The sequence below is a fragment of the Dreissena polymorpha genome, chromosome 2, assembly GCF_020536995.1.
Source record: "Dreissena polymorpha isolate Duluth1 chromosome 2, UMN_Dpol_1.0, whole genome shotgun sequence".
NCBI classification, from domain to species: Eukaryota; Metazoa; Mollusca; class Bivalvia; order Myida; family Dreissenidae; genus Dreissena; species Dreissena polymorpha.
This window is the reverse complement of record NC_068356.1, coordinates 71,148,202-71,162,773: the sequence shown is the minus strand read 5'-3', so window position 1 is coordinate 71,162,773 and position 14,572 is coordinate 71,148,202. Positions and strand designations below refer to the sequence as shown.

At 36.7% G+C, this 14,572-nt stretch overlaps 1 long non-coding RNA gene across 1 annotated transcript; it reads left to right on the top strand.

The window, feature by feature from the left end:
• The first annotated feature begins 709 nt into the window (after positions 1–709).
• On the top strand, positions 710–13,920 carry LOC127867545 (uncharacterized). Its single transcript, XR_008043543.1, has 8 exons — positions 710–1,034; positions 1,689–1,750; positions 3,429–3,610; positions 4,265–4,326; positions 6,842–6,903; positions 9,418–9,479; positions 11,992–12,053; positions 13,730–13,920. It is a non-coding gene; the product is annotated as an uncharacterized LOC127867545 (long non-coding RNA).
• The last annotated feature ends 652 nt before the right edge of the window (positions 13,921–14,572 follow it).

The following is a 14,572-nucleotide window of genomic DNA, read 5'->3' as shown; positions in this document are numbered from 1 at the left end:
AGTTTCATATTACATTTAAAGCAATTACACATTTAAGTAGAACAACCATGAGTTATTATTTTATGCATTCAGTCTCCACAGGAGTGATATTTACATTAAAATCATATAACCAATCAGATGCGTCGTTTTAGGGCACTCTCAACAGATATGGCCGCCGTTACATAGACTTGGGTCATTTCGTTTTTCAACGAATTTTTGTTGATAACACAATCGATTGAATTTAAAATGTGTAAATAAAAGGTGCATGTGTAATGAAATAACAAAATTTATTACATAAATCCCTATATTGAGCAACAAAACTTCAACAAACTGCTTGTATGCGTCGAAATTGGGCACTCGAGGATAGTATTGACATCGAGTAAATTTAAAATTGTGTACTCCCTATCAGTTCCACGTATGTCAGTAATGGCATCTTTAAATTTTAACAAGTTTTTAAGTAAGTTGTGGGAATTCACAGATCTACATTAAATTATTACTTTAAGAATGTTATCTTGAAAAAGACGAGCTAAAACACATGTTTAAATTTTTCCTCTTTACGAGGGGGCCGCCATCTTGTTTTCTAAAGTAGTTCCAAATCCAATATGACGGCCGCCTCCCGTTACATTTACTATCTCCGGACCAATCTGAACGCATCGGACAGTGGGCTACACCACACCGTCTCTCTGATGTATGTAGGTTACAATATACTAAATCTTTTTGGAGTGCTATACTCTCTAAAAACATGAACATCATTTATTTGAAGACACGGTTCTCTGTAGGGTCACTTGCCATGACTTTATTTGAGTATATTTCTGTGTGCATGTGGCAGGGAAAACATTGTTGTTTACTAGAAATTCACTCTTTTATCTGAAGATTGGAGACTACATAAGACTTTGACAGATGGCGGGAAACCCTCATGAACTGGATAGAAGCCGGTAAATAGATGGCCGTAAAACAGTGACTTTTGATTCGTGACGAGTTCTTTCTTGCATATCGCGTGACCTATCTTTTTTATTGCTTAAATCAATTCGGCTTGGAATGCTCTTCGAGAAAAGGTATGGTTATGAGGGTCTCTATGCGCAAAAGTTTGACTTTATTTTTCGTTAAAGTTATTGCTTTTACATTGAATTTGTGTAGGAAATCTTTTACTATATTGTAACCTAAACTAGCTTTATGTGAAAAATGTAATATCATCTGCAAGTGCAAAATATGACTGGGAAAGCTGATGTTTGGTCATTTCTTAGCAAAAGAGAAGAAAATTAGTGCATTACATGCATGAATTCAGATTATTTGACCTGGAATAGTTGTTTTTCAAGTTGACCCCCCACCCTTGTATAGCCGAATAAGGGCTAAATTGCTTTCCGACTTAAATTCAAAGGCATTTTGGTTGACCGTGTAGTGTTATTGTGCTACAAGAAGTCAGAATTCAACGCCAAGGACTCCGCAATCCAGTAACGCAACAATAGCTTGTGCGTAAAGCATGAACATTCAAACGGAGCCCCATTTCACCTACATGGAATGGCGGACATTTTTACAGTTTTGACAGTGCAACAGATGCTTAACTGAGCCAGCTTTCATATTTAGTACAATCATGCATATTTCAAGCTTTATCACCTCATATTATTCATAGAAATACACTTAAAATACATAAATGCATGTTTTTTTCTTCATTTTATATCTATTTGTATTGGGTATTTTGACTTTTTCAGGTAGAGGAATGTCTGCGACTAAGCCGAGGGCCACTGGATAAGGGTTGTTGATGGTAAAACAGGTAATAATACTAATTTATTATCATGTACACAGGCAAATAAGCATATTTATGATGCTTAAGGTGTGAAATACTGTCCTAATCAGTTTTGTGGTCACTCAAACTCTTGCTGTCTTGCAATTCCCATGCAGTTTGTATCGATTATTCCGCGTCCTGACACATAAAGCTCGTGCTCTGTTGGCAGCAGAAGTTGGCACTCAACATGTTTATCCTTGTTCCTGAGCATGTATGCAGCACAGCTGAGTTGATTTGCTACTTGTTACCCTACAATTAGCTTGTGTTTGGTACTGTTTTCTCACAATATGCTTACAGTCATGGTTCCTGCTTGAGAAGATGTCGCGTCCGACTTAAACATAGGATTGTTGTAGCGAGTGTCCCCTTCATCGTTTACATTAGAGGGATCTTTTTGACAAAATTTGGCACTTTCAGCAACCAGTTTTGTTTTTTATTTGGTAAATGCTTCTCTCATTCAGTGATTTAAGGGCAGTATTGACTTTATTTGCTTGTCTTTGCATACAGAGGTGACATGGATCAATGATGTTTGTTGTGTTGAGAATTCTGCGGGAAGCTGTGTCCCCAAAAGAAGTGCTAGAAACCCCTTTCAGAAAGCCTGCATTGATCTGAGCTGCCTTTCTGCCCCTGTTACTACATGGAACCTCATTTCTAAGCTTAAAATGCTTGCCTACATATATGTATCTTGTTCATTTTAACCTTTCCGTCCATTCTATACCCCCAAAATGAGCATTTTTTTCTTTCGCTTGGTTATGAATCCCCATTTTTTACCCAGATTGCCACCATAAAAATAGTCAAAAGTACTTATTTTGTGCCAAAAATATGAAATTTTGTATTCTATTGAACCTCTAAATGAGAGCTGGCAATGCATATTGACCATCTGCTGCAGTTTAAAGGCACCCATGACATTAAATGCTAGGATATATCATTGGCCTCTGGCAAATAAATGGGCTCCGAGCGACAAGGCGCGTTTCAAGATTTCACACTTTTATTGGTGCTAAACAACAAGTTATTGGAAGCTTATTGATTTCTTCTCTTCAAAGTATCTTTGATCTCTCATTTGTACTAATTTGTTTATTTTCTTGGATGAAATTGGATTTTCTTTGCTTTGAAATTGACATTTTTGGGGTGATTTAAAAAAAAAAACCACAAAATTGACATTATCAAAATTGCTTAGAGTGAAAATATCTAACAAAGTCATTCTTTCACCACCCCGCATAAGCCCCACGTGCATGTCCATTTGGTTTGTTTTGGTATTTTGTTGCAGATATTGAACTTAGCACATTTAAATCTTAAAGGGACATTTAAGCTTTAACAGGCCTAAAATCGCCTTCTTTGGACCGAAAACACCCGCGTGTGAAAATATGAAAAAAAATGGCCAAATGGACAGATAATCCTGCCAAACTTATTATGTGTGTGCAATATGAATAGGAAGATAAGAATATGCAAGAAAAACACATTTTAATCAGAAGATATTTTTCCTTTAGGTTACAATATACTAAATCTTTTTGGAGTGCAATGCTATACTCTCTAAAAACATGAACATCATTTATTTGAAGACACGGTTCTCTGTAGGGTCACTTGCCATGACTTTATTTGAGTATATTTCTGTGTGCATGTGGCAGGGAAAACATTGTTGTTTACTAGAAATTCACTCTTTTATCTGAAGATTGGAGACTACATAAGACTTTGACAGATGGCGGGAAACCCTCATGAACTGGATAGAAGCCGGTAAATAGATGGCCGTAAAACAGTGACTTTTGATTCGTGACGAGTTCTTTCTTGCATATCGCGTGACCTATCTTTTTTATTGCTTAAATCAATTCGGCTTGGAATGCTCTTCGAGAAAAGGTATGGTTATGAGGGTCTCTATGCGCAAAAGTTTGACTTTATTTTTCGTTAAAGTTATTGCTTTTACATTGAATTTGTGTAGGAAATCTTTTACTATATTGTAACCTAAACTAGCTTTATGTGAAAAATGTAATATCATCTGCAAGTGCAAAATATGACTGGGAAAGCTGATGTTTGGTCATTTCTTAGCAAAAGAGAAGAAAATTAGTGCATTACATGCATGAATTCAGATTATTTGACCTGGAATAGTTGTTTTTCAAGTTGACCCCCCACCCTTGTATAGCCGAATAAGGGCTAAATTGCTTTCCGACTTAAATTCAAAGGCATTTTGGTTGACCGTGTAGTGTTATTGTGCTACAAGAAGTCAGAATTCAACGCCAAGGACTCCGCAATCCAGTAACGCAACAATAGCTTGTGCGTAAAGCATGAACATTCAAACGGAGCCCCATTTCACCTACATGGAATGGCGGACATTTTTACAGTTTTGACAGTGCAACAGATGCTTAACTGAGCCAGCTTTCATATTTAGTACAATCATGCATATTTCAAGCTTTATCACCTCATATTATTCATAGAAATACACTTAAAATACATAAATGCATGTTTTTTTCTTCATTTTATATCTATTTGTATTGGGTATTTTGACTTTTTCAGGTAGAGGAATGTCTGCGACTAAGCCGAGGGCCACTGGATAAGGGTTGTTGATGGTAAAACAGGTAATAATACTAATTTATTATCATGTACACAGGCAAATAAGCATATTTATGATGCTTAAGGTGTGAAATACTGTCCTAATCAGTTTTGTGGTCACTCAAACTCTTGCTGTCTTGCAATTCCCATGCAGTTTGTATCGATTATTCCGCGTCCTGACACATAAAGCTCGTGCTCTGTTGGCAGCAGAAGTTGGCACTCAACATGTTTATCCTTGTTCCTGAGCATGTATGCAGCACAGCTGAGTTGATTTGCTACTTGTTACCCTACAATTAGCTTGTGTTTGGTACTGTTTTCTCACAATATGCTTACAGTCATGGTTCCGGCTTGAGAAGATGTCGCGTCCGACTTAAACATAGGATTGTTGTAGCGAGTGTCCCCTTCATCGTTTACATTAGAGGGATCTTTTTGACAAAATTTGGCACTTTCAGCAACCAGTTTTGTTTTTTATTTGGTAAATGCTTCTCTCATTCAGTGATTTAAGGGCAGTATTGACTTTATTTGCTTGTCTTTGCATACAGAGGTGACATGGATCAATGATGTTTGTTGTGTTGAGAATTCTGCGGGAAGCTGTGTCCCCAAAAGAAGTGCTAGAAACCCCTTTCAGAAAGCCTGCATTGATCTGAGCTGCCTTTCTGCCCCTGTTACTACATGGAACCTCATTTCTAAGCTTAAAATGCTTGCCTACATATATGTATCTTGTTCATTTTAACCTTTCCGTCCATTCTATACCCCCAAAATGAGCATTTTTTCTTTCGCTTGGTTATGAATCCCCATTTTTTACCCAGATTGCCACCATAAAAATAGTCAAAAGTACTTATTTTGTGCCAAAAATATGAAATTTTGTATTCTATTGAACCTCTAAATGAGAGCTGGCAATGCATATTGACCATCTGCTGCAGTTTAAAGGCACCCATGACATTAAATGCTAGGATATATCATTGGCCTCTGGCAAATAAATGGGCTCCGAGCGACAAGGCGCGTTTCAAGATTTCACACTTTTATTGGTGCTAAACAACAAGTTATTGGAAGCTTATTGATTTCTTCTCTTCAAAGTATCTTTGATCTCTCATTTGTACTAATTTGTTTATTTTCTTGGATGAAATTGGATTTTCTTTGCTTTGAAATTGACATTTTTGGGGTGATTTAAAAAAAAAAACCCACAAAATTGACATTATCAAAATTGCTTAGAGTGAAAATATCTAACAAAGTCATTCTTTCACCACCCCGCATAAGCCCCACGTGCATGTCCATTTGGTTTGTTTTGGTATTTTGTTGCAGATATTGAACTTAGCACATTTAAATCTTAAAGGGACATTTAAGCTTTAACAGGCCTAAAATCGCCTTCTTTGGACCGAAAACACCCGCGTGTGAAAATATGAAAAAAAATGGCCAAATGGACAGATAATCCTGCCAAACTTATTATGTGTGTGCAATATGAATAGGAAGATAAGAATATGCAAGAAAAACACATTTTAATCAGAAGATATTTTTCCTTTAGGTTACAATATACTAAATCTTTTTGGAGTGCAATGCTATACTCTCTAAAAACATGAACATCATTTATTTGAAGACACGGTTCTCTGTAGGGTCACTTGCCATGACTTTATTTGAGTATATTTCTGTGTGCATGTGGCAGGGAAAACATTGTTGTTTACTAGAAATTCACTCTTTTATCTGAAGATTGGAGACTACATAAGACTTTGACAGATGGCGGGAAACCCTCATGAACTGGATAGAAGCCGGTAAATAGATGGCCGTAAAACAGTGACTTTTGATTCGTGACGAGTTCTTTCTTGCATATCGCGTGACCTATCTTTTTTATTGCTTAAATCAATTCGGCTTGGAATGCTCTTCGAGAAAAGGTATGGTTATGAGGGTCTCTATGCGCAAAAGTTTGACTTTATTTTTCGTTAAAGTTATTGCTTTTACATTGAATTTGTGTAGGAAATCTTTTACTATATTGTAACCTAAACTAGCTTTATGTGAAAAATGTAATATCATCTGCAAGTGCAAAATATGACTGGGAAAGCTGATGTTTGGTCATTTCTTAGCAAAAGAGAAGAAAATTAGTGCATTACATGCATGAATTCAGATTATTTGACCTGGAATAGTTGTTTTTCAAGTTGACCCCCCACCCTTGTATAGCCGAATAAGGGCTAAATTGCTTTCCGACTTAAATTCAAAGGCATTTTGGTTGACCGTGTAGTGTTATTGTGCTACAAGAAGTCAGAATTCAACGCCAAGGACTCCGCAATCCAGTAACGCAACAATAGCTTGTGCGTAAAGCATGAACATTCAAACGGAGCCCCATTTCACCTACATGGAATGGCGGACATTTTTACAGTTTTGACAGTGCAACAGATGCTTAACTGAGCCAGCTTTCATATTTAGTACAATCATGCATATTTCAAGCTTTATCACCTCATATTATTCATAGAAATACACTTAAAATACATAAATGCATGTTTTTTTTCTTCATTTTATATCTATTTGTATTGGGTATTTTGACTTTTTCAGGTAGAGGAATGTCTGCGACTAAGCCGAGGGCCACTGGATAAGGGTTGTTGATGGTAAAACAGGTAATAATACTAATTTATTATCATGTACACAGGCAAATAAGCATATTTATGATGCTTAAGGTGTGAAATACTGTCCTAATCAGTTTTGTGGTCACTCAAACTCTTGCTGTCTTGCAATTCCCATGCAGTTTGTATCGATTATTCCGCGTCCTGACACATAAAGCTCGTGCTCTGTTGGCAGCAGAAGTTGGCACTCAACATGTTTATCCTTGTTCCTGAGCATGTATGCAGCACAGCTGAGTTGATTTGCTACTTGTTACCCTACAATTAGCTTGTGTTTGGTACTGTTTTCTCACAATATGCTTACAGTCATGGTTCCGGCTTGAGAAGATGTCGCGTCCGACTTAAACATAGGATTGTTGTAGCGAGTGTCCCCTTCATCGTTTACATTAGAGGGATCTTTTTGACAAAATTTGGCACTTTCAGCAACCAGTTTTGTTTTTTATTTGGTAAATGCTTCTCTCATTCAGTGATTTAAGGGCAGTATTGACTTTATTTGCTTGTCTTTGCATACAGAGGTGACATGGATCAATGATGTTTGTTGTGTTGAGAATTCTGCGGGAAGCTGTGTCCCCAAAAGAAGTGCTAGAAACCCCTTTCAGAAAGCCTGCATTGATCTGAGCTGCCTTTCTGCCCCTGTTACTACATGGAACCTCATTTCTAAGCTTAAAATGCTTGCCTACATATATGTATCTTGTTCATTTTAACCTTTCCGTCCATTCTATACCCCCAAAATGAGCATTTTTTCTTTCGCTTGGTTATGAATCCCCATTTTTTACCCAGATTGCCACCATAAAAATAGTCAAAAGTACTTATTTTGTGCCAAAAATATGAAATTTTGTATTCTATTGAACCTCTAAATGAGAGCTGGCAATGCATATTGACCATCTGCTGCAGTTTAAAGGCACCCATGACATTAAATGCTAGGATATATCATTGGCCTCTGGCAAATAAATGGGCTCCGAGCGACAAGGCGCGTTTCAAGATTTCACACTTTTATTGGTGCTAAACAACAAGTTATTGGAAGCTTATTGATTTCTTCTCTTCAAAGTATCTTTGATCTCTCATTTGTACTAATTTGTTTATTTTCTTGGATGAAATTGGATTTTCTTTGCTTTGAAATTGACATTTTTGGGGTGATTTAAAAAAAAAAACCACAAAATTGACATTATCAAAATTGCTTAGAGTGAAAATATCTAACAAAGTCATTCTTTCACCACCCCGCATAAGCCCCATGTGCATGTCCATTTGGTTTGTTTTGGTATTTTGTTGCAGATATTGAACTTAGCACATTTAAATCTTAAAGGGACATTTAAGCTTTAACAGGCCTAAAATCGCCTTCTTTGGACCGAAAACACCCGCGTGTGAAAATATGAAAAAAAATGGCCAAATGGACAGATAATCCTGCCAAACTTATTATGTGTGTGCAATATGAATAGGAAGATAAGAATATGCAAGAAAAACACATTTTAATCAGAAGATATTTTTCCTTTAGGTTACAATATACTAAATCTTTTTGGAGTGCAATGCTATACTCTCTAAAAACATGAACATCATTTATTTGAAGACACGGTTCTCTGTAGGGTCACTTGCCATGACTTTATTTGAGTATATTTCTGTGTGCATGTGGCAGGGAAAACATTGTTGTTTACTAGAAATTCACTCTTTTATCTGAAGATTGGAGACTACATAAGACTTTGACAGATGGCGGGAAACCCTCATGAACTGGATAGAAGCCGGTAAATAGATGGCCGTAAAACAGTGACTTTTGATTCGTGACGAGTTCTTTCTTGCATATCGCGTGACCTATCTTTTTTATTGCTTAAATCAATTCGGCTTGGAATGCTCTTCGAGAAAAGGTATGGTTATGAGGGTCTCTATGCGCAAAAGTTTGACTTTATTTTTCGTTAAAGTTATTGCTTTTACATTGAATTTGTGTAGGAAATCTTTTACTATATTGTAACCTAAACTAGCTTTATGTGAAAAATGTAATATCATCTGCAAGTGCAAAATATGACTGGGAAAGCTGATGTTTGGTCATTTCTTAGCAAAAGAGAAGAAAATTAGTGCATTACATGCATGAATTCAGATTATTTGACCTGGAATAGTTGTTTTTCAAGTTGACCCCCCCACCCTTGTATAGCCGAATAAGGGCTAAATTGCTTTCCGACTTAAATTCAAAGGCATTTTGGTTGACCGTGTAGTGTTATTGTGCTACAAGAAGTCAGAATTCAACGCCAAGGACTCCGCAATCCAGTAACGCAACAATAGCTTGTGCGTAAAGCATGAACATTCAAACGGAGCCCCATTTCACCTACATGGAATGGCGGACATTTTTACAGTTTTGACAGTGCAACAGATGCTTAACTGAGCCAGCTTTCATATTTAGTACAATCATGCATATTTCAAGCTTTATCACCTCATATTATTCATAGAAATACACTTAAAATACATAAATGCATGTTTTTTTCTTCATTTTATATCTATTTGTATTGGGTATTTTGACTTTTTCAGGTAGAGGAATGTCTGCGACTAAGCCGAGGGCCACTGGATAAGGGTTGTTGATGGTAAAACAGGTAATAATACTAATTTATTATCATGTACACAGGCAAATAAGCATATTTATGATGCTTAAGGTGTGAAATACTGTCCTAATCAGTTTTGTGGTCACTCAAACTCTTGCTGTCTTGCAATTCCCATGCAGTTTGTATCGATTATTCCGCGTCCTGACACATAAAGCTCGTGCTCTGTTGGCAGCAGAAGTTGGCACTCAACATGTTTATCCTTGTTCCTGAGCATGTATGCAGCACAGCTGAGTTGATTTGCTACTTGTTACCCTACAATTAGCTTGTGTTTGGTACTGTTTTCTCACAATATGCTTACAGTCATGGTTCCGGCTTGAGAAGATGTCGCGTCCGACTTAAACATAGGATTGTTGTAGCGAGTGTCCCCTTCATCGTTTACATTAGAGGGATCTTTTTGACAAAATTTGGCACTTTCAGCAACCAGTTTTGTTTTTTATTTGGTAAATGCTTCTCTCATTCAGTGATTTAAGGGCAGTATTGACTTTATTTGCTTGTCTTTGCATACAGAGGTGACATGGATCAATGATGTTTGTTGTGTTGAGAATTCTGCGGGAAGCTGTGTCCCCAAAAGAAGTGCTAGAAACCCCTTTCAGAAAGCCTGCATTGATCTGAGCTGCCTTTCTGCCCCTGTTACTACATGGAACCTCATTTCTAAGCTTAAAATGCTTGCCTACATATATGTATCTTGTTCATTTTAACCTTTCCGTCCATTCTATACCCCCAAAATGAGCATTTTTTCTTTCGCTTGGTTATGAATCCCCATTTTTTACCCAGATTGCCACCATAAAAATAGTCAAAAGTACTTATTTTGTGCCAAAAATATGAAATTTTGTATTCTATTGAACCTCTAAATGAGAGCTGGCAATGCATATTGACCATCTGCTGCAGTTTAAAGGCACCCATGACATTAAATGCTAGGATATATCATTGGCCTCTGGCAAATAAATGGGCTCCGAGCGACAAGGCGCGTTTCAAGATTTCACACTTTTATTGGTGCTAAACAACAAGTTATTGGAAGCTTATTGATTTCTTCTCTTCAAAGTATCTTTGATCTCTCATTTGTACTAATTTGTTTATTTTCTTGGATGAAATTGGATTTTCTTTGCTTTGAAATTGACATTTTTGGGGTGATTTAAAAAAAAAACCCACAAAATTGACATTATCAAAATTGCTTAGAGTGAAAATATCTAACAAAGTCATTCTTTCACCACCCCGCATAAGCCCCACGTGCATGTCCATTTGGTTTGTTTTGGTATTTTGTTGCAGATATTGAACTTAGCACATTTAAATCTTAAAGGGACATTTAAGCTTTAACAGGCCTAAAATCGCCTTCTTTGGACCGAAAACACCCGCGTGTGAAAATATGAAAAAAAATGGCCAAATGGACAGATAATCCTGCCAAACTTATTATGTGTGTGCAATATGAATAGGAAGATAAGAATATGCAAGAAAAACACATTTTAATCAGAAGATATTTTTCCTTTAGGTTACAATATACTAAATCTTTTTGGAGTGCAATGCTATACTCTCTAAAAACATGAACATCATTTATTTGAAGACACGGTTCTCTGTAGGGTCACTTGCCATGACTTTATTTGAGTATATTTCTGTGTGCATGTGGCAGGGAAAACATTGTTGTTTACTAGAAATTCACTCTTTTATCTGAAGATTGGAGACTACATAAGACTTTGACAGATGGCGGGAAACCCTCATGAACTGGATAGAAGCCGGTAAATAGATGGCCGTAAAACAGTGACTTTTGATTCGTGACGAGTTCTTTCTTGCATATCGCGTGACCTATCTTTTTATTGCTTAAATCAATTCGGCTTGGAATGCTCTTCGAGAAAAGGTATGGTTATGAGGGTCTCTATGCGCAAAAGTTTGACTTTATTTTTCGTTAAAGTTATTGCTTTTACATTGAATTTGTGTAGGAAATCTTTTACTATATTGTAACCTAAACTAGCTTTATGTGAAAAATGTAATATCATCTGCAAGTGCAAAATATGACTGGGAAAGCTGATGTTTGGTCATTTCTTAGCAAAAGAGAAGAAAATTAGTGCATTACATGCATGAATTCAGATTATTTGACCTGGAATAGTTGTTTTTCAAGTTGACCCCCCACCCTTGTATAGCCGAATAAGGGCTAAATTGCTTTCCGACTTAAATTCAAAGGCATTTTGGTTGACCGTGTAGTGTTATTGTGCTACAAGAAGTCAGAATTCAACGCCAAGGACTCCGCAATCCAGTAACGCAACAATAGCTTGTGCGTAAAGCATGAACATTCAAACGGAGCCCCATTTCACCTACATGGAATGGCGGACATTTTTACAGTTTTGACAGTGCAACAGATGCTAACTGAGCCAGCTTTCATATTTAGTACAATCATGCATATTTCAAGCTTTATCACCTCATATTATTCATAGAAATACACTTAAAATACATAAATGCATGTTTTTTTTCTTCATTTTATATCTATTTGTATTGGGTATTTTGACTTTTTCAGGTAGAGGAATGTCTGCGACTAAGCCGAGGGCCACTGGATAAGGGTTGTTGATGGTAAAACAGGTAATAATACTAATTTATTATCATGTACACAGGCAAATAAGCATATTTATGATGCTTAAGGTGTGAAATACTGTCCTAATCAGTTTTGTGGTCACTCAAACTCTTGCTGTCTTGCAATTCCCATGCAGTTTGTATCGATTATTCCGCGTCCTGACACATAAAGCTCGTGCTCTGTTGGCAGCAGAAGTTGGCACTCAACATGTTTATCCTTGTTCCTGAGCATGTATGCAGCACAGCTGAGTTGATTTGCTACTTGTTACCCTACAATTAGCTTGTGTTTGGTACTGTTTTCTCACAATATGCTTACAGTCATGGTTCCGGCTTGAGAAGATGTCGCGTCCGACTTAAACATAGGATTGTTGTAGCGAGTGTCCCCTTCATCGTTTACATTAGAGGGATCTTTTTGACAAAATTTGGCACTTTCAGCAACCAGTTTTGTTTTTTATTTGGTAAATGCTTCTCTCATTCAGTGATTTAAGGGCAGTATTGACTTTATTTGCTTGTCTTTGCATACAGAGGTGACATGGATCAATGATGTTTGTTGTGTTGAGAATTCTGCGGGAAGCTGTGTCCCCAAAAGAAGTGCTAGAAACCCCTTTCAGAAAGCCTGCATTGATCTGAGCTGCCTTTCTGCCCCTGTTACTACATGGAACCTCATTTCTAAGCTTAAAATGCTTGCCTACATATATGTATCTTGTTCATTTTAACCTTTCCGTCCATTCTATACCCCCAAAATGAGCATTTTTTCTTTCGCTTGGTTATGAATCCCCATTTTTTACCCAGATTGCCACCATAAAAATAGTCAAAAGTACTTATTTTGTGCCAAAAATATGAAATTTTGTATTCTATTGAACCTCTAAATGAGAGCTGGCAATGCATATTGACCATCTGCTGCAGTTTAAAGGCACCCATGACATTAAATGCTAGGATATATCATTGGCCTCTGGCAAATAAATGGGCTCCGAGCGACAAGGCGCGTTTCAAGATTTCACACTTTTATTGGTGCTAAACAACAAGTTATTGGAAGCTTATTGATTTCTTCTCTTCAAAGTATCTTTGATCTCTCATTTGTACTAATTTGTTTATTTTCTTGGATGAAATTGGATTTTCTTTGCTTTGAAATTGACATTTTTGGGGTGATTTAAAAAAAAAACCCACAAAATTGACATTATCAAAATTGCTTAGAGTGAAAATATCTAACAAAGTCATTCTTTCACCACCCCGCATAAGCCCCACGTGCATGTCCATTTGGTTTGTTTTGGTATTTTGTTGCAGATATTGAACTTAGCACATTTAAATCTTAAAGGGACATTTAAGCTTTAACAGGCCTAAAATCGCCTTCTTTGGACCGAAAACACCCGCGTGTGAAAATATGAAAAAAAATGGCCAAATGGACAGATAATCCTGCCAAACTTATTATGTGTGTGCAATATGAATAGGAAGATAAGAATATGCAAGAAAAACACATTTTAATCAGAAGATATTTTTCCTTTAGGTTACAATATACTAAATCTTTTTGGAGTGCAATGCTATACTCTCTAAAAACATGAACATCATTTATTTGAAGACACGGTTCTCTGTAGGGTCACTTGCCATGACTTTATTTGAGTATATTTCTGTGTGCATGTGGCAGGGAAAACATTGTTGTTTACTAGAAATTCACTCTTTATCTGAAGATTGGAGACTACATAAGACTTTGACAGATGGCGGGAAACCCTCATGAACTGGATAGAAGCCGGTAAATAGATGGCCGTAAAACAGTGACTTTTGATTCGTGACGAGTTCTTTCTTGCATATCGCGTGACCTATCTTTTTTATTGCTTAAATCAATTCGGCTTGGAATGCTCTTCGAGAAAAGGTATGGTTATGAGGGTCTCTATGCGCAAAAGTTTGACTTATTTTTCGTTAAAGTTATTGCTTTTACATTGAATTTGGTGTAGGAAATCTTTTACTATATTGTAACCTAAACTAGCTTTATGTGAAAAATTAATATCATCTGCAAGTGCAAAATATGACTGGGAAAGGCTGATGTTTGGTCATTTCTTAGCAAAAGAGAAGAAAATTAGTGCATTACATGCATGAATTCAGATTATTTGACCTGGAATAGTTGTTTTTTTCAAGTTGACCCCCCCACCCTTGTATAGCCGAATAAGGCTAAATTGCTTCCGACTTAAATTCAAAGGCATTTTGGTTGAACCGTGTATGTTATTGTGCTACAAGAAGTCAGAATTCAACGCCAAGGACTCCGCAATCCAGTAACGCAACAATAGCTTGTGCGTAAAGCATGAACATTCAAACGGAGCCCCATTTCACCTACATGGAATGGCGGACATTTTTACAGTTTTGACAGTGCAACAGATGCTTAACTGAGCCAGCTTTCATATTTAGTACAATCATGCATATTTCAAGCTTTATCACCTCATATTATTCATAGAAATACACTTAAAATACATAAATGCATGTTTTTTTCTTCATTTTATATCTATTTGTATTGGGTATTTTGACTTTTCAGGTAGAGG